The sequence below is a fragment of the Vulpes vulpes genome, chromosome 14, assembly GCF_048418805.1.
Source record: "Vulpes vulpes isolate BD-2025 chromosome 14, VulVul3, whole genome shotgun sequence".
Classification (NCBI taxonomy): Eukaryota; Metazoa; Chordata; class Mammalia; order Carnivora; family Canidae; genus Vulpes; species Vulpes vulpes.
In genome coordinates, this window is record NC_132793.1 from 61,277,224 (window position 1) to 61,299,044 (window position 21,821).

A 21,821-nucleotide genomic window follows, 5' to 3' on the forward strand; every position below is an offset into this window, starting at 1 on the left:
GGGAAGAAGACATATTTTTCCTCCCTATCCCCATTTCCTCTATTCAAATATTTTATTGCTTTCAAAAGCCAGTTCACCTCTCATATCTTCCATTAACTTTTCCCAGCCCCAAATAGCCTCTTCCCATTCAGGATTTATACTGATTGTCTGACCCTGTCATTTGGTATTGTTCATATATTCTATTATTACACTTCTCATAGTCATTTAGTTTATTACATGGGAGTGCCTTTGCTATCTGTTAGAGTCTGCTAATATGCCTACGGGCATGGTGGACAGTAGAAGAACATATACTCTGTAGCATTCATGGACTGTTGGATTCATCACAAATAGTCTAAATTCATGGACCGATCTTACCCATATCTCTCTATGCTACTGCTCCCTCTTTCACAAAGGAGAGGACCCAAAAATATGTCGAGATATAAGATAAGGTGCCCTGGTCTTCTCACACCTGTAGGACCCAAATGAAATGAATCCCTGAATTACTTTAATGTGCTATTTACCAGAAACATGGCAGGGGGGAAGGGGTTCTTCAATGCTCCTTTAGTAGGGCCTTGTGTCTTTATTTTTTTTTTAAGATTATTTATTTATTTATTTATTTATTTATTTATTTACTTACTTACTTACTTATTTATTTATTTATGAGAGACACACAGAGAGAGAGAGAGAGGCAGAAACAGAGACAGAGGGAGAGGCAGGCTTCCTATGAGGAGCCTGATGTGGGACTCAATCCCAGGACCCTAGGATCACAACCTGAGCCAAGGGCAGATGCTCAACCCCTGAGCCACCCAGGCATCCCGAGGCTTGTGTCTTTAAAAAAGATTTTTTTAAGGATGAGGAGCAAGGCCACAGACTAAATAATGACATGCCAGTGACTATAAAACACATCCTGATTTCAAAAATGTGGAAAAAATGTGTGCCTTAAAATCAGTGATATATGGTAAGTGAAGTGAATATGATCTTTTTTTTTAAGATTTATTTATTTATTCATGAGAGATACAGACTGAGAGAGAGGTAGAAACACAGGCAGAGGGAGAAACAGGCTCCTTGCAGGGAGCCTGATGTGGGACTTGATCCCGGATCCCAGGTCACGACCCGAGCTGAAGGCAGGTGCCCAACTGCTGAGCCACCCAGGTGTCCCGAACATGATCCTTTAAACACAGGTAATGTGTAATAGAAGTTAGAAAGCTCCTTTGTTAACATAGTAAGATATCATCACGACACAGAGAACAATTTGCCTTAAAGAGAGGCCTACCTTAGATCTGCCACTGAAACACTCGGCACCAAACTAGACCCTCAACCATAGTGGAAGCTGGTGATGGCCTAGAATATACTAAGTACCACTTAGGTTCCCAGAAGGTGAACTGTTCAAAAGGAACCAAAGCTATAGCATTATGGCCTTTGCTTCAAGAGTGTGTAGAAGTTGGAAAATGCATTCCTGAAAGAATTCAGTTATGTGAGTTTCATCTTTATGAAACATGAGGTTGCCATGATGTTGTCCAGGGCCCTGACGCAGCACATTTACAAACTAGTCCACACCAATCCATCAGTGCCAGAATCTGCCTACTAATGATCATATTCTACAAAGCCATCACAACTTCCTTTACACCATGGTTTGTGTAGAATGTATCACACACATCTCACATTGGGTCGAGTCGTGGACCTGTTAGTGGATGGCAGGGAGCATGCCTTGTGCACCGTCGTGTTTCTCCAGGTGGCTTGCACCGCGTCTTACACATGGTAAGAAACCTCTTAGAGAATTGTGAAGAACAGATATGCAAAGAACTGACCAAAGGAAAGCAGTGTAATCCTTTCATTCTGGAGTCAGTACTTACCCAATGAATCAAAAAAGAACAGTGCATGAGACTGTCACTTTGAACAATGCAGCAAAAAGAAGGATGAGTGGGGGGGATTTTTAGGAGAAGACCCAGGAAGAACGTCTTCCATCATCTACTATCTCTGTCTGGCTACAAATGGTAAGCAATCCTAAACAACCCTTTTAAACAGCTAGTGTCAACGTCAACGCTAAATTCAGTAATTTTGCCATGTATCCTTCCTGTCAGAAGATATCCCAACTTTCTTTAACTGTGAAGTAGATTCTAACAGATAAATTTGTTGCAAGTGAGAATCTTTGCCCTTTCTGGGGCAAACATTGTTTAACTTGTTGATGTTCCTGCACATAATATACAATATATTTAGCCGGAGCCAATAGCTAAAGGGATCTCTCTATGCCAGTAGTACTGAACCTGGAGCATAGTAAGCCACGAACCAGGATCCTCTTAATCTCAGAGAAGAGCACAAGTTAGTTTTTCTCTTGCCCTGAAGTTTTCTTCTTCAAGACCTGCCCCTCAGCACAGAAAAGAATAGCTCACCAAGGACAAAGATCCACACAACTGCTACAGATGTGTTCCTTCTGGCAGCGCTGCATGTGCTGCCACCGTGTCCCTCTTCTGCCCCACAATTAGCCAGGGACCATCTGGGATGCCCATCCTGAGAATGCATAACAGAAAAGAAGCATCATACGGACCAGGTCTCCCCCATGGGAAAGAGGCCATAATCTTGCAACCAATTAAACAACCAACAAGTACTGCATTCCTGGTGCCCCAGGTTTACGCCAGGACTGCCTGCTGCTGGTGTCTTTGGGGGGAACACTGCAGAATATTTAGAACAAATAGGAGATCAAATAGTAACAGGAAAATAACAAGGAGGTTATGTATATATTTAAATCACCCATACTGGCTTTCAAAATGAAGCAGCTCACTTTACATCCAAACAGTATCTTATGAAACAAAGACAACCAAGTTGATTGAGAACCAAAAAAAGATATCTTACTCATGTTTGTACCTCCATAGCCTAACATGGTGCTCAATACATAACAGGCATCTAATACTGCTTGCTGAATAAATTAATAAAATGAATGAATATCTTACATGAAGATGGATGCCACCTAAGCAGAATGGTCCTTAAAACTTAACCTCCTATCACAGCCTCCATGTGAGGAAAAACAGCACAAAATTCTGTGGTTTTGGCCACTTCATATTACTACACTGGCCACAGCTAGTTGGCCCAGGAATTTGTGCTAAGGCCAAAGGATCATGTGTAAAGGCCAAACTGCTCTGGGGCACCTTGGTTTAAGACATATCAATAAAAGTGCTCCATATTGGAGAGTGGCCAATAGATTTCCCTGGATCCTCTCCCTCAGTAAGTATTAACACACGTAGCACAAAAAAGTGGGTCACAAAGTCCTGTTCTTGAATAAGGCAGGCATGCTGATGGGCTTCTAGATCAAAGTCCAGGGGGGCTGACTGCCAGTTTATGAGGAACTCTATCACTCCAGGCAGCTTTTCCCTAACCATCTTCTGAGAAACAGAATTCTGAGAGATGTAAATAGATAGTGCTCAATAATAGTCTGGGAAATACTCAGTGCCATGTCCTTTCTTGATTAGTCACAATATCCACATGGACACTGAAGTCTCTTTGAAATCTTGCTACCAAAAAAAAGTTTAACCCTATTTAACGGAGGGCTCTGAAGTCTGTATTTTGCAGTGCCCTTAACTGACAAGGTGTAGAATCAGATACCTGATTTGAGGGAATGGTGCCTTAAAGTGACCTGGATGTATCTTTCCTCACAATTTAAATCAGCCTAACTAAAGTATTGGCTTAATCATGGGGCTTTAAAATATTATCCCCAAGAAATGAGCCTCCAACTTGTAAGAATGAATCTACAGCCTTGGTCAAAATGAGACCAAGCTTTTTTCTATAAAGCAAAGCAGTTGCTCAAATTGTAACATGAGTCAAAACTTTGAGATCCAAAATTTTTAAGACTTCATGACTTCATTCAGGAATCCTAAAAACAACTGTGGTCATCATCCATTAAAAATGCAACTTTCACAGTGTCCCACAGACAGGGAGATAAAAGTCCTTTGGGCTGATTTATTTTCATTAGCGCCTCGCCAGTAAATACGTAAACAATTTAAACCAGGCAAACACACATGCTGAGCATAATAAAACCCATCTTAATTGATGCTCTGCCACAGAAGAGAACTCCAAGTACCTTGTCCAATAAATAAATGATCTATGATTTTTCTTGTCACTTTTCTTCTCTTCAATAATTTTAATAAATAAAATTGATGGTTTTGGAAAGAGTTTTAGGTCAGCCCTTCCAACTGTAACATTCCTTCATTTAAATATCAGTTACCACAACATTCCAAACTTTGAAGCAAAAGCTGTTTCCTGCATTTATTTCAACACATATCATGAAGGAGCACTGATAAAGCTCAGTCCATCCGCCCTGGCTGGAGTTTTTCCTGATATATGTCTGCTTTTTTACCTTTCACTTTTCTTTAGCTCCTTCCTTCCTCCCTCTAAGCCTAACTGTGCCCCAGATTCTGACGCATTAAGCTCACAGTAGGAAAATGAATTTTGTTTTTTAATCATCTGATGCCTGCCACATAAGCTATAAGGAAATGCATTTTAAGTCATCTGAAAATTCTAGTTAGGATCATGAATAACTGAAAAGGCTTAGCAATGAGCAAACATGCCCAACACGGACAGAAAAAGGTGAGAATGAACTCCAATAGTTGCAGAAATATAAATTTCATGGTCTGTTATAGGTAAAAAAAAATAATCGGTATTTTAATGGAGAATTCATAAATACAGAAGTAAAAAAAAAAAAACCCAAAAAACAAAAAAAGAACAAAAAAGAATAACCCTTAATTCTCACCTGGTCCCAAAATACAATGAGATATTTCCAAAATTAGACACTGTTTTCTTATCATACATCAATCAATACCTCCTTGTGTAACTCCTTTTGTAACTAACAGAATAACTCTGGACAAGATTGTAAGCACTGTCCTAGTAGTAAAATTCAAAGTAAGTTTTATAAAAATCAGGTATATATAATATATATATATATATATATATATATATATATATATATATATATTTCCCCTTTAACAGATATGGAAGCAATGATTCTTGAATTCAGAAACTGCTATTTAAAAGTGTAAACAACAACAAAAAAGTGTACACATAGAAGGAGAGGTTAAATAAGAGGAGAATAAGTACAGATGATACAAGTTGCTATAACCTATTAGTATCAGTGAGGAGAGAGAAATAAAAGCCATCCAGAGGGAAGTAAGAAAAGGTAGGGAATTTCTTTTCCCATTCCTACTCCTTATAAATTGTTTTCATCTTTAGATTAAGCGCTTTACTGTTTCTGTTTGTATTTTGTCTCTGCCATGAGATAACATGAAGTCACCTACCTAATATTGGTTAAGGCATACTAAAGGGAAGAAAATATATACAGATGGTCTTCAACTTATAATGGTTAAACTTACAACTTTTTGACTTTATGATAGTGGGAAAGCAATACATCTTCACTAGAAACCACATTTTGCATTTTGAATTTTGATCTTTAACCCAGACTAGTGATATATACGGTATGGTAATATTCTCATGATGTTGGGTGATGGCAGTGAGCCACAGCTCTGGCAGCCACATGATCATGACAATAAACAACCCATTCCCTTACAACCACTCTGTACCCATATACCCATTCTGCTTTTCACTTTCAGTACAGTAGTCAATAAATTACATGAGATATGCAACACTTTATTGTAAAATAGGCTTTTTTGTTAGATGATTTTATCCAAGTGTAGGCTAATGTGGAGTGTTCTGAGTGCTTTAAGGCAGGCAAGCCTAAGCTATGATGTTTGATAGTTTAAGTGTATTAAATGCATTTTTTTACTTATGACATTTTCAACTTACGAAGGGTTAATTGGGATGTGACCCCTCCCCATCGTAAGTTGAAGAAGATTTTGTAGTAGTTTTGTGCTCTGGAGAAAGGAGACAGGGAGGGTCAGCACATGGACATTTCTGTAAAGTAACTAGAAGATAATTATCTGTACATGCTGTTCCCAAGGTTTCGTCTCTCACCCTGAATTAGCTCACAGATAACATTCAAATAAGGATTGGAGGCCATATTTTAAAAAGAAAGAATTCATAAAAAAAAAAAAAAAAGAAAAAGAAAAAGAAAAAGAAAAAGAAAAAGAAAAAGAAAAAGAATTCAAGGGGAATAGCAACACTTTACTACTTTGATCACATCCCATCCCACCCCAATCCCAAGGAATTCTGTGACTTGCCAGAAACTGCATTTCTCTCCTCTTTTCTAGTGGGTGCATATTTCCTAGCGTCTTCTATGAAGTGTTGGATGACTTTGACAATGCATATAATGAAATAGAGGAAATTTTCTAGCATTCCCTGGAGATAAAATATGCTGTCATAGCTCTTGATTTGAGATTTCAGGTATTCAAATTACTACATTTCAAATACTTGCAATAGGGACAAATGCAAATTTTTTTCATCGAAAAATCCTTATCTCCAAAGCAATTATTCATTTTCCTTCAAGCCTTTTTATTTCTCTAAAAAATTGAATAGTGGTAAAGAAATAATTGTAATAATATTTAGCACACGTGGCACGGACTTTACTTACATTATCTTTTTCAAACTCCATAATAAGTCTAAGACATAGGAACTATGATCACTTCTGTTTGTTTCACAGATAAGAAAATTAAGGCTTGGAGAGGTTAATGATTTGCCTAAGATCACACAGCTAGGGAGGAAGCTAAACAAGAATGTGAATTCTGCTCTTTGACTTCATTATCCACACATCTTACAATGAAGAATTTGAGAAATGGAATAGACATTACCGCTTACCCATAAAAGACAGTATAGGCATTCCAATCACAAATGTACAAATATTGAAGTTAGTACACAGAGAAATGTAACAAATAGGAGAATACATTCTAAGTAACTAGAAAATTCAAGAAATATTTTAAAAATTTGATACTCAACCCCTTCTATATTAGACAAGATTACCTAAGAAAGCCAATGAAGCTTCAAATGGCTTAGTGTCCCCTTGATTGTTTTAGGGTATGCATTTTATTTTCCCTGAATGGGCATAGCTCTAATGATAAAAGGACAAAGATAGAAGGGCAAATGAGGCTCTGGGCAATCAAAAGTATTTATATTCCCAGAAATTTCAGTTTTAGGAAAAATCTACTAAAATATAAGCATATAAGCATCAGAGAAGTGTTTAACACATCCCTCTTTAGGAAGCTGAGTTAAAAGCCAGGGTCACATATCCAAAGCAGTTAAGTCAGGCCGTGTAGTCATCTAAGTGTTGAAACTTAAGGAATACTTAAGACTCTCCTGCCTGAAATATTTTCTGCCCTTACCTAAATGCTTTCATTATACTTTGTCACAGTGATCAGAATCTGTTAGATACTGACTTTGGAAATTCAAACGACACTATAAGCTATACACTATTTGGTGCCAATTAGCATAATTTGATTATTTTGCTTTCCAACAAAAGTGGGAGTTTCTAGCTATTCTTGGACATTATAATCACCTAGAGATATTTTAAAACAATGCCAATGTCTGGGCCCCACTCTAGAGTCCATGGTTCTGGGTAACCTAGGGGCCAGGCAGCGGTATATTTTACCAGTTTTCCAGGTGGCTCTGGTATGTACCAGGCTTGAGAGTCACTCGTGTCACATTCTGCCTCCTGTAAAGAGAAATAACATTTATTGATCATGTCCATATTTTATGTATTTTTAGCACTGGAGAGAAAACTTCCTTGTGTAGGCCATATTAAAAGAGATATCAACCACTGCAAAATCTACTTTGAAATGAGAAGTAAAAGTTATGTGAAAAGAATGGAAAGAAAGGAAAACAAAAATCTCTATATTTCGTTATTTAAGAATTAAAATGTTATCTGACTTCTTTAAATACAGGAGACATGATTTAATTTTAAGTAATCCTTTAAATATGATTTGCTGCTTTGAAATACACATTTCTTATGTCTTTATGAAGTCCATAACAGCTGATGAAAGGAATAAAACCTTAGCTATCAGACTCCAGTCATTCTGATACCACTAGAAATAGGTTCAACAATCAACAAACTCAATTGACATTTCCTTTGAACCCATTTAAGCAATAGTTCAGATCTGCAATGCATGAGTCATCCTGGATGAAATGCCTATATTTCAGTAATCTACACTAGAACATTATGAATACTGAAAGATATTTCCTAAGGTTCTTATAATAAAATTTCACATTTAAAATGTGGAATCTAAAAAACAAAACAAATGAGCAAACAAGAAGAAAACCAACAAAAAAGTAGCCTCTTAAGTACAGAGAATAAACTGATGGTTTTCAGAAGGAAGATGGGTAGACAAACATGAAATAGGTAAAGAGGATTAAGAGGTACAAATTTTCAGTCATAAAATAAATCATAGAGATAAAAAGTATGGCATAGGGAATATAGTCAGTAATATAACAATGTTGTTTGGTGAAGACAGTAAATATATCGTGGCGAGCGCTAAGTAATGCATACAATTGGTGAAGTAATATGCTGTACACGTGAAAAAATATAATATTGTATATTAATTACATTTCAATTAAAAAAAAGGAAATATTTGTTATAAAAGTTCACTTGTAGAATCCACAATACAAAGATTAAGTTCTGAGTAGTCACTTAATCATAAGCTTTATAAGGACAGAAACTGTTTCTTACAGATTTTTATATTTTCAGAACTTGGAACATTTTTTCCTACATCATCAAAGTTATTATTGACTTTATGAAATTAGTAACCATATTTCTTTATTATATTTTTTGCCACTTCTTCCTTGGGGCTGATGTAAAAACTGGTTTAAAAAAATCATATAGTGACTGTCAGATAAAATCCTATTAGAGTCAGGTAGGATTATGGGAAGACCAGACACAATTTGCATTTGTCAACCTATTCCTGGATTGTACTTTTACATTCCATTCCTGCTTCAGAAAGATGGGTGTTTGGAAACTAGGTAGATAGCAGGATGTAGGATTTCAATCTAACCTGAAAATGAAGAAGAAGAAAATAAAAAGAAAGAGGATACTCTTTTAAGTTGGCCTTGATGTTAACTGTCTGCATTGTTGGTGCTGAGAGCATTTTCTGTCTAAAGAGTCCAGATTCAGCCAATGGAGGCTTGTCTCCAAGTTTTGGGGGATAAAGTCAGATACTAGTCACATTACTTGTACTCGTGAAACACAGGCAAGAAGAAGGCCCTTGTTACTACCACCAACATCTGGCTATGAACCATAGCTGAGCTAGCTAAGTATGGGCTTCTCTGTAGCTGGAAAGGATATATTGGCTGATGTCTGTGATATACCAATTAATCTTATTTCAACTCCTTTCACTCTCGGAGATAGCTGCAGTTTTCAGAACACCTTACGGAGTAAGCATGTGTTTTCTTTGGTTTTACTTACAGTTTTTCTCAATGGGTACCACTATGCTTTTGTTTTCCCCATTCCAGTAAAATCTGGGATCCCTTGGACAGAAAGAGAAGTTAACAGCAAGGTTGTTTAAATTTTCTAATCCCAGCAAGACTCTGTACTCTAGAATAATTTCTTAGAATATCTTGGCATTAATACACATATCATAAAGAACTTCATTCACTGACTTACACTTTCCTAAAATGACTTTACCACTATGCCACTTACTCATAGGCATTTTAGTAGAGCATATCTTTAGAGGCTGCTTTTTGGATCTACCACATGTGCATGTCAGAATGTAGAGCAGAAAACAGTCCAGGAAAGAGCAGCCTTTCAGTTCTCAATGGGTAGGAAGCCTTGGTAAACATTAAGATTACTGGCGCTGAGCTCAAATGAGTTGGATAAACAAAGTTCTGCCCAAGTTAGGACTGCTCTCTACTTTTTCTGTGGTATTTTAATTAATTGGTACTATTTTCTAGAAGTCAAATTTCTACCCAGATGTAGTCCCATTCTACTCTTCAGAGTCATTTAATCTCCAGACTGTTGTTGAAGTGGAGAGACCACACTTCAGAAGGAAATTTTTCCAAGAACATCCTAATGCAGACTGCCAGTTTCCTACCTTAGGTGTAGTTTACCCTTTTTTCTTACTGAAATAATCCTCCTTTTATTCAGGAGGATTGAAACCTCAGCACTGAAACCTTAGTTGAAAACTACATTTCCTTGCCTTCCTTACATTTGTGTTGAGCATATGACATAGTTCCGGCCAAGAAGAAGTAGAAGTTGCTGTTAATGTCCAAGGGAGCTCTTTCAATAGGGAAGCAGATGCAGGAGGTATGCACCCTATTTGCATCAGGCACTTCTAATTTTTCCTGCCTCCAGAATGGGAACACAACAGTAGTAGCTAAATGGTCACCTCCCAAACCTGAGGGGCAGAGAAGAAATTCAGAACGTCCTGGAACCTGAAGAATTTGCTATTACCATGTTAGCTCTGAACTACAGGTTTTCTCTTATGTGAGAGGAAAATATATCCCTTTCTGTTTTAAGCCTCTAGTTTGGTAGTCCCTGTTACTTGTAACTAAATACAGTTTCTAAATGAAGTAAGCCCAGTTCAAAAATTCATAATTCATAACAATCGAGAACTTGAAATCATGTGATTTAACAAAAGTTATGTCTGTAAAATGAAAGGAATGGAGAATGTAGAAAATATATTTAAATATGTGAGCCACTGACACATGAAGAACCATAAAAGCCAACCTAGGAAGGATGGGTGGAAGCAAAAGAAGCAGATTGTCAGCCCAACCTAAATAATCTTCCCAATAATCAAAACTGCCTCCTCGTAAATAGGAGACATCTCTGGAGAGGTTCAAGTATTAGGATCACTGGAGACATTCAAATATTAGGATGAATGGTAAGGGAACATGGTAGAGGAGACAAAAACCCTGAAGGAGGCAATTAGGAAGGATGATATTTACTTAAGTTTCCACACCCAACCCAGAGAGTCTGTTAATCTATTGGTTTCTAATACCTAATACCTAATTATTTTTAAAACAACAAATAATTATTGAATGCCTGTAAAGTGGATTTTGTTGCTTTGCTTTGTTTATTGTATTTAATCCATCTAACTTTTATGCCACTTTTAGGTCTCTTCCAAAGATTACTGACTTATCAGTTAATTTTGGAGGTGCAGCATTTGTCAGAATTTGTACAGAGATTCATTTGCAGCTAGGACAATAAAGTAATAGTTATAGACATTTGTTGCATCTTTATCACATGCTGGGCACTGAGCTACATCCTTTAAATTGGCTATCTATAATTTCATAACAATCCTATGAGAATTGTAGTATTATTATTATTTCCCCTCCTAAAGGAGTAAAATAAGGCATAGAAAGCTTAAAAATTTTTTCAAGATCTTATTACCAAGGGTGATGCCATAATGTAACTCAGCAGTTAGATTTCAGAGTCCCTTAATGAGCATATAATAATCTCTATGCCTTCTCTGTATCTGGCTTCGAAAGGCATATCCCACCTAAGGATCATAAAAAAAAACTACAAATGAATATAGGTACTATAAAATCAAAGTATAAATTATAAGGGAAAATGCCCTATGTATTTTGAGTATTTCTTTAGCAATACTTTTTTTCTTTTACATTCAAAGTCATTTTATCCTTATCTGTAAATATCACCCCTGTGAAAAACAAATGTAGAATAATACACATTAAAATAGCATATGGTAGCTATGTGACAAAAGTCAATATTTAGTCCCTGGATAAAATGGTGAGGAGTTAGGAGGCCAGCCTTTCTCTACGAACAGCTACAATTACCTTTATAAGGTACAGAAGACTCAACAAGAGCATGAATCTTCTACCAATAAATAAATGGAGGCCCACAAATTTAAAAAATCTCAAAGTATAAGCAGGCAATAATTTTTCACAATAAATAAAATAACAAAATTGAAAAGCCACATATCAATTCCATACTTGGAAAGCAAAACAACTCTTTTACAAAGGTTTCAAACTTTTACACTGCTGATATAAGAATATGAATATGTAGGGCAGCCCCGATGGCTCAGCAGTTTAGCACCGTCTTCAATCCGGGGCCTGATCCTGGAGGCCTGGAATCAAGTCCCACATCAGGCTCCATGCAGGGTGTCTCTAACTCTCTGTGCATCTCTCATGCATAAATAAATAAAATATTTTTTAAAAAGAATATGAATATGTACAAGTTGGTACATTATAATTATTTCAATGTAGATCACTGTTAGGATTTACAATTTGTCCTTTAAAGGTGAAATGACTGCTTAATGACTTAAAACAAAAGAAAGCCACTGACATTACAACTAAACAGACATTGTTAAGCATCTTCATATTCTAACCCATTTCTATCTAGTTTTATTTATTTATTTTTAAATATTTTATTTATTCATGAAAAACAGAGAGAGAGAGAGAGAGAGAGAGAGAGGCAGAGACATAAGCAAAGGGAGAAGCAGGTTCCGTGTAGGGAGCCCAATGTGGGACTCGATCCTGGGACTCCAGGATCACGCCCTGGGCCAAAGGCAGGTGCTAAACCGCTGAGCCACCCAGGGATCCCCTATCTAGTTTTATTTTTAGTCTTTTTGGAGAGAAAGAGAGATGGAGAGAGAGGTAAGATTTGTTGAGATAAATAAAATAAAGGAGAAGCCAAGAATGCCGGGTCATTTTGGCAGGTGAGTTTATGGTGTTAATGGCAAAGAGCAGAAAGCCAGGAGGAAGCTCTTCCCATTGATCTCAAAGATACACAGATAGATAACTTACTTTGGTGAATTTGTCCGCTAGAATGAGTGGCCCTGACTGCCACCAAGGGGCTACTGTGGGCTGAGTCTGTAAGCCAAGAATATCCTTCCTCTTGGACCCAAGAAGTGTGTCTCTACACACAGCTGCTCTGTGGCACCAAACTACTTGTCCGGGAGAATAGCCAGGGAATTGGCGGTTTTCTTTGGAGATTGGGCATTAGTCCTTCTTTGCTCCCATAAGATAACCCAGCAGGTGCTTTTCTTTGCTCTGATTATCAGCAAACAGAAAAGGGTTGCATTTTCCTAAGCTACCAACAAGCCAAGTGTTTGTGTGGCTATGACAGCTGCCAATCTATTTTCTGGGTGCAAAATAAAATAACAGGAAGGAGAGAAGTCAAAACCCCTTCCTGGTGCAGCCTGGGATCCAGCATCATTGATAGTCTAAGAGGGAAAGAAAAAAAATAAAACCAATGCTCTGTTTGTTCCACATTCCAACCGGCATTTTCAACCTTTCTCTCAATCATCATCAGGTAAAAAAGGAATATGCTGGCACCTGCAAACAAATGCTCACTTCAAGTTTTCTGCTATAGACAATAACTCTTCAGTTAGTCAGAACTAACCACTGCAACAACTCAGAGTCCTCTGAAACACAGCCATACGTAAGTAAACAAAATAAACGTGTAAACAAAACCTTCTGGGCAGCCAGAACAAATGTCATGACATGCATCTCCCTAAGCTGGGACGGTTACTCCCAGGACAGATCACCAAAACTTTGCCCAGAATCCAGCTCATTCTAATTAAGATCTAGTTCCAGCAGTTCAGCTATTTGGTACCGCAGCCTACAAAGATTAGAAACAAAAATTAAAGGACATATACTTCCCAGGCAAACATACTGACAGCAGTACGGAGGCAGCTGGCCCTCAAAAAGGCAGAGTCAATGGTACCACACAGGCAAACCAAAACTATAACAACAACAACACAGAATAAAAATTGCAGGAGAGATTGACTTACCAGCTTCAAAACTTTCCTTAACATAGTGCATTGCACAGCAAAAGAAGTCATAGTTTAATGACAATTCTGAATCATCAGGAAAAGTACAAATGTTCAATACTCTGTTTCTGAAAGCAGAGGTGTCTTAATACTTTTAAAAAAAAGTGTTGGCACTTTAATGGGTAAAGTTCCATTTTCTGGAACCTCCACTAATTACTGACATGATTATATGTCAGTATCTATCTTTAAGGTACCCAGTCACTTTTCCAGCTGCCTAATATTTGGCCAAGGCAAAGCTAAGCCAAAAAATGGGAAAGTGGATGAAAATGTCAAATTCAGATTCCTACACAGTAAAGCTGGTAGTTTGGGAGGGGAGGATGGAGCCTTTAAGAAGGTGGATATACTGAGAAGCTTTTCCCAAACCCGGGTCTCACTCTTCTCTCACCACGCACAAAAATAATCACGCTGGTGGAGTGAGGAGGGAGGGTGATTTCTTCTTCACAAAGGACTTAGAATTGTAGCTTGGAATCTTAGCCGATCTTCAGATTATTTGTTAAGAAGGCAGATTTCCAGAATCCACTCTTGGATGTGCTCGTTTGGGATATTTGGCTGAAACCCTAAAGTCTGCAATTTTTAAACCTCAGCCAGTTTTAAAACCACTGACCTGGGATGCTGTGGTCTGGGGAGGTACTTTGAGTGCCCGGACTTCTAGCTCAGCCACCTCCACCCTGAAGGATCTCTAATCCAAAGTGCAGTTGGTGCTGCTTCTGGGATATGCTCACATTCAGCCTGGTTCCCACAGCACACACAGAGAACTCATTCTCCTGTAGGTGCCTAGGGAGACTCCTAGCTAGCACTCTAAGGAGTTCAAAGAGATTAAGACGGAACAAAGAACATAGAACTAGCTATAGTGTGCTTTCTATTATAAGGCAACTGATCTCCACCCACTATCACCACCAGAAAGTGTTTGAAAGGAAATAAAAAGGAGATGGGATACTTTACTGTATCTAAACCAGTTATGAGAAAAATAAAGTTTGTTGGATTTTTTTTTAAGTTTCTTCAAGGAGCTGACACTGATGGTCAGAATGTTCCAACTCTAACCACTTTCAAATCTTTTGCCACTGCTTAATAATAGCATAAACTCACACTTAGGTGCTGCTCTGCCTGTTTTGTCCCGAATCATTTATTTGGGCATCCATCCTCTCTATCTGGCTTTGTTCTTTGCATCAGTTTAATTTTCCACAGAAATACTACAGTCCCCCTAACTGCACAGATTTTTCAAATACAATCTCACATAGACCAAGTCTTTCAAATAAAATGAATCATTAGTAATGAATTGAATATACAAAACCCTCCAGCATGGGTAGAACCAAAGCCTGGTTATGCTTCTTTGGCATTTCAGCTTCCAGAGTGTCTACTCATTACCTTTATGCTTTTTTCCATTACATAGAAAGCAAACACTGATATCTCTGAGCACACAGAAAATTTCTTCTGCACAAACTAAGTAAGTTCTACTGTCAATGAGGCAACATGCTTAACCTCTTCCCTTCTATTACTGAACAGGGGTAGTAGACAGTGTGAAAATGAGGGGAGGGAAAAGATTGAATTGTACATTTTTCTGCACAATTCTTACGATGAGTGCTAGAAAAGATAAGGATAAAGTGGTTGTCAGATTTGGCTATAGATGCTACAAAAGTTTCTCCACGATCATTGGATTTTAGTCCCTAGAGGCTGTGATTCCAGCTATTCATCTTGGGCACTATACAGGTGTACCTAAGACATTAATAGCAGCATTGGTATACTTGGGACTCTATCCATTTTCTGGAAGTATCCAGTGATACTCTTTATATTTTTTTAAAAGATTTTATTTATTTATTCATGAGAGAGACAGAGAGAGAGAAAGAGAAGAGAGAGAGAGATAGAGGAAGAGACACAGGCAGAAGGAGAAGCAGGCTCCATGCAGGGAGCCTGACATGGGACTTGATCCTGGGCCTCCAGGATCAGGCTCTGGGCTGAAGGCAGGCGCTAAACCGCTGAGCCACCTGGGCTGCCAGATACTCTTTATATTCTTATTGCATAGTAATACTCTAAAATTATTTTTTTAATATTTATTTATTCATGGGAGACACAGAGGCAGAGACACAGGCAGAGGGTGAAGCAGGCTCCCTGGAGGGAGCCTGATGCAGGACTCAATCACAGGACCCTGGGATCATGACCTGAACCAAAGGCAGATGCTTAACCACTGAGCCACCAAGGTGTCCCACTCTAAAATTAAATGAACTAAAATTCCATAGAACTTAGAAAGTTTCCCAAACATACTACAGTATGAATGTATGTTAGATGAGTAGAATAGATTGGGATTAGGAGAACAAGAAAAAATAAGTTTTCTGAGTCATTTGAAATAAATTGTGAGTGGATTTTCTGAACAAAAAATGAGAAATACTTATTATCCTTGCCCTTGACTCATAGACATATTTTAGATACAATCTAAATAATCTACAAAAGAAGGAAGACCTTCTACATGCTATTTTGTCATCTTTACTTCTTAAAACATATGCCTCAAGACTATATTTACATACATTCATGGAGACCTTACCCACCTACTCACTCAATAAATATTTAATGAAAGAAGGATAAACATCATGTAAAAATTATAACTTAACATCCGAAGGACAGAAACAAAGAATTTTGTACTTTAAGAAGCTAAAAGTGTGTCATTGTACAGAGAGTACAGGCTTGATAGTGAGCCAAACTTCGGCTAAAATTGTCATTAACAGCTAACAAACAAGCTTCAAACATTAATCTTTCCCATCTATAAAATGGGGTTAACATTATTTGCAAATTTGCTCTAAAGACTAGAAATAATATCTGTAAATCTCTAAGCACAGTGTCTGGCATATGATTTTGATGGTGATGATAATGAATTTTCTTTAAGAATAGTACCAGTAGAGGAGTTACTTATTTCCGTCATTTCACATGTTCCAACTTGTTCTGTATCAAATAATCCTTCCATAGTTTTGTTATTTTGCTTGGCATAATTTCTCAGAACAATAGAGCACCGTATTCAGAAGGAGTAAGAAAATATACTCCAAAGTAAAATACAAACAATTTTTAAAATTGGAATATTACTTAATTCCAATGTTTGGAATTTTACTGAAATCTTGTCTCTATATACCAAGATTTTTGGACTGCAAGGAACAGAAAGTTGAGTCAATATAAATTTATTAGAAAGATACAGGACAGCTCCTAGAATTGAAGGAAATGCTATATCGTCAAGCATTGGAGGACACAGCTCTGTCATTCTAAGGATCAAGGTAGAGAAACTAAGGGACTATGACTTATGGTAATGTGGGCAGCATGGCTTGAATCATGTTCCCATGCATTGGGTAAATGGGCACCTCATTTGATAGCACCACCAAGACAAGATGGAATAGGAAAAAAATCAGGGTAATTTAAAAAAAAAGGTTTAATCTTTGAAGCTGAGCATACAAAATCCACAGATGTCTACTACATTTGATAAAGCCATATAAAGCCATATGCCTGGCTCTGAAGGATGCATGTCTCTATTTCTAGTTGGCAAAATATTTTCTATTAGTGATATATGCCAAGTAGCATTTAGAAAGTTCAAAAATAAAATTCTTATCCTCCAGAAGCTGAAGTTATATTTTATCTTCTTTTAAATGTGTGGATAAGAATATAGCAATACTTAAAATATATGTATGATTACATACTGATTCCAGTTATTAACACAATGAAAAATCATACATACCTAACAAAAAAATACTTAAAAGAAAATGTAAATTCAGTCAAGTTTAACTTTTCCTGACTCCAGTAAGTCTAGGAACCATAAAAGAGAGGAAATTCTTCCTCCATTACCCCAGGATTAGTGAGATAAACATTCTTCCAATCTCTTGTTAAGCTCCTGGTAAAATAATTCGTTCATTGATTTACTCAAATAAACAAGACTTCCAGTGCCAGAGAGAAAAAGACATTTTCATTATCCTGAATACTTCCATTTTCAGAAAACAATTCTAATGTTTGACGTGGAAAAGAATAGAAAAGCAGCTACTCCTAGTAGATTATTATATTATAATGTGAGTTTCCTGCAGGAGGGCAGGAATCATATTTTATTCACCTTTGTATCTGATGTGCCTAACACAGGGACAGTACATTGAAGGAATGCAGACAAAAATCTATTTTACAAATGAAGAAATAACATTTGAACTTATTTCAAGATCAGTCTGGATATTTTTTTTCCAATCAGAAACTGATTGTCATTATTGCCATCTAAAGTATCTATAAGTTAAAAAAAATAGAAGAAGAAGAAGAAGAAGAAGAAGAAGAAGAAGAAGAAGAAGAAGAAAGAATCTATAAGTGTGAAAAAACCTCATATTTTTCTACAAAGATAAAAATAATACAGGTCACATAAAAAGAGTTAGTACCCCTTAAGCTCAAGATGGTATTCATTCTTTGCTAGATCATTAGCTTTCTTTTCTTTTTTTAAATGTCTGCTATATTCAAGTAAATATGTGACTATTAAAAAACTGAGTATGTAAATGAGAGCATGGATGCCTCACACCTCCAATCTCAGATTTCCACTGAAATGTTCAAAGGGTCATAAAAGACAAGAGAAAGTCCCCCTTCAAATTAGAAACCAGGAAGATAATCACTCACAAAGAGAAAGTTAGAGGGATTTCAGGTATAAATGAAGTAGATTAGATAAAAAATGAATACAATCAGTCACCAAGGAGTAACTTTTAAATCTTCTGGTGCAATGCAATGAAACGTCGGAACACCTGCACCCCGATGTTTCTATCAGCAATGGCCATAATAGCCAAACTGTGGAAGGAGCCTCGGTGTCCATCGAAAGATGAATGGATAAAGAAGATGTGGTTTATGTATACAATGGAGTATTACTCAGCAATTAGAAACGACAAATACCCACCATTTGCTTCAACGTGGATGGAACTGGAGGGTATTATGCTGAGTGAAATAAGTCAATCGGAGAAGGACAAACAGTGTATGTTCTCATTCATTTGGGGAATATGAATAATAGTGAAAGGGAATATAAAAGAAGGGAAAAGAAATGTTGGGAAATATCAGGACGGGAGACAGAACATAAAGACTCCTAACTCGGGGAAACGAACTAGGGGTGGTGGAAGGGGAGGAGGGCGGGTGCTGGAGGGGAATGGGTGACGGGCACTGAGGTGGACACTTGACGGGATGAGCACTGGGTGTTTTTCTGTATGTTGGTAAATTGAACACCAATAAAAATTAATTAAAAAAATAAATCTTCTGGTGCATAGTCATTTATTTGGAGAGACAAGATCTAATGGCTGGGGTAGGAGGCTGGGGTAGGAGGCTGGGGGGGGGGTGGGGGTGGGATCTAAGACAGCAAGGAGTAAACTGCTTAGGCTTCAATTTGCTAAGGTGGAACATGGTATTTGAAAGGAGTGTTTCTTTATGTCCTGAATTCTGACAGAGGCCATACCAAAGGAATAAGTTTGCAGCTGGAGAGAAGCAAGGCACAGGTGCAGCTTATATAAAGCAGAAGGCACACTGGCTAAGAAACAGACAGGAAGGAAAGCTGGGCTCCAAAATCTGACACCCGAACAGCACCTTCACCAAATATGGAGGGAAAAGGACACAGTCAACATCCCTCTGCTGGGCTACCTGGTATTTTTCTCATTTCTTCCTCCTCATGGGCTGTGGGAGTTGGATCTGTGGACCAACATAACTGATATTAAGCTGTAGTCAAGCTTCAGAATAGAAAGCGGGGGTCAAACCTATCAGTTTGTTAGCAAACACCAAAGATGGATAGTCCACTGCTCACACAGAAATGAGAAGCAGGGAGAAAAAATACTGAAGTGTAGTTATAAATATTATATGGCATAATAAATTGAAGACAACATTCAAGATAAAAAAAAAGCAAGATTTAAAAGTTACCTACTACATAGGAAACAGAAGAAAATACTAGAAAACACATGCTTCATGCCCCCCCAAAATTAAGAAAACATGAACTATACAAGGCAAAATGAGGTGAGATTATAAATGGCAGAGAGATTTACTTAGGTGAAAGGCAGCAAAAAGAAAAGGGGGCCGAAGGAGACTAAGGATAGAATATTACAACTCTAATCTAGAGTAGGCAATAAGGATTGAATCAACACTGTGGAAAATGAAATTAGTGATGTGAACAATCAAAATCAAAACCCTTTCAAGATGCAGAAAAAAAGGGCAGACTGAAAAGATGAGAGGCGAAACATTATAAATGGATGATAAAAACAAAAATCCAATCTTATTAGTATTTCAGACAATATCAGAAAACAATGAGACAGAAGCAATAACTAAACAGATAATATAAGAAAATTGAAAAATGTTAGAACAAAAAAGATTCCCTAATATGGCAGATTAGTGAGAGAAGCCCAGCACCTTTTGAAATGTTAACATTCCAAGGAAAAGAATGAATGAACACTACATACATCCAGACAAGGAAAAACAAAGCTAGAAAAGTTAAGATAGAAATTTAATAAATTTCTAGTTATTTATTTTATATATAAATTTCTATGGCAGGGGAGAAAGACTCAAATGCCACTCTTCTCATTAACTTCAGTGTCCAAAGGAACTCAAAATTCCTGTTAAAAGACAATTAAAAAATAAATATCAATAGAAAATAACTAAAGGATAATGACAGGCAATTTATAAAACAAAATTAAAATTAATAATAAGATAGCAACTGATACAGCACCTGTTTTGTACCAGGTACTATTTAAATGGCTTAAGTACATTACATATGTTCACAAATATCAATCATGTTTACATAGCTAACTGGTCAATAAGTTTATCAGAAATTCAACCTCACCAGTAATTTAAAAAAATAGAAATTAAAACAACAGGTTGTTTAAAAAATAGATTATTTTATCAGATTAGCAATGATTATAGCTATTGGTCCCAGAGCACACATTCTCATTCATATATGTGGGTGGAAAAGTAAATGACACACTAATCTGGAAGGAAGTCTGGCAAAACTCATCAAAATGTGGTAAACATATCCAATGACCCCTCTCAAATAATTCCGTATCTGGAAACCTACACCAAAGAAATAATGCTGCTGTCCAAAAATGTATGTACAATAATTTCCAATGCAACCTTTTTATAAGGTCCTTTATTAATTTCTCAGCCTTTATTATATAGCAAAAATATAAACATAGAAAATATGAAACAACTTTAATATTTATCAATAGTGCATAGCTTAAGCAAATTGTGGTAAATTATCCAAATTGTGGGAAATTATGCAGCAATTATAAATGATGATACAGATTTGAATTTTACAATGTTAAAATATTACCTGAAAAGCAAAGAAATGTAAAACTGTATATATACATGATACCATTTTTAAAAATACATATGTTCAAGAAAGAAAAAGAGAGTAGAGGAAAAAGAATGATCTAAAAGGATATCCCTCAACAAAAGGTTAAAAATTTTTAAACCTGCTAATTGGATTATAGATGGTTTTCATTCTCTTGTTTTTACTTTTCTGAAAATCATTTGAAAAACTAACATTGTATTTAAATTTTTTTTAATTATGGGAGATGGCTTAAACTACTTTTGGTAATACATAATTTTATATTATCAAGAAATAATGGAATTAAAGAAATAAACATATAATGTCAATAAATTAGAAGGTAAAGCAAACCTAAAGAAAAAATAATTAAAGGTAAAAATATATTTTAATAAATTAGAAATGTAAAAAGGAACAGAATTAAAAATAAGTCTGTGAGCAAATTCTTTGGATAAAAATTAGCCTTAGGAAAAATTAAGAATGTGTAAGGAAAAATATCAACAGATATAGAGGAGATTATTTTTTAATTGTTAGAAATATTACAGGGGCATCTGCGTGACTCAGTTAAGCATCCAACTCTTGATTTTGGCTCAGGTCATGATCTCAGGGTTGTGAGATAGAGCCTCACATTAGGCTCCATGCTCAGCACAGAGTTGGCTTCGGATTCTTTCTTTCCTACTATCTCTCCTCCTACCATTCTCACTCTCTTAAAAAAGAAAAGAAGAAAAGAAAGGAAAAGAAAAGAAAAGAAATATTACATACAATTTTATAGAAATAAACTTAAAGTGTGAATAAAAATATGTTTAAAGAAAAATTAAAATTTCTAAAATTGAATCAAGAAGATATATGGTTAACCCATATAGATCAATGATTATGAGAAGAATTTAAAACATAGTCAAAGATTATTTTTA

The 21,821-nt window shown here is 36.5% G+C and overlaps 1 pseudogene; it reads right to left on the bottom strand.

Annotated features, from left to right (window-relative positions):
- The window catches only part of LOC112915474 (ubiquinol-cytochrome c reductase complex assembly factor 2 pseudogene), a 336,465-nt pseudogene that overhangs the window by 35,225 nt on the left and 279,419 nt on the right, over positions 1–21,821 (bottom strand).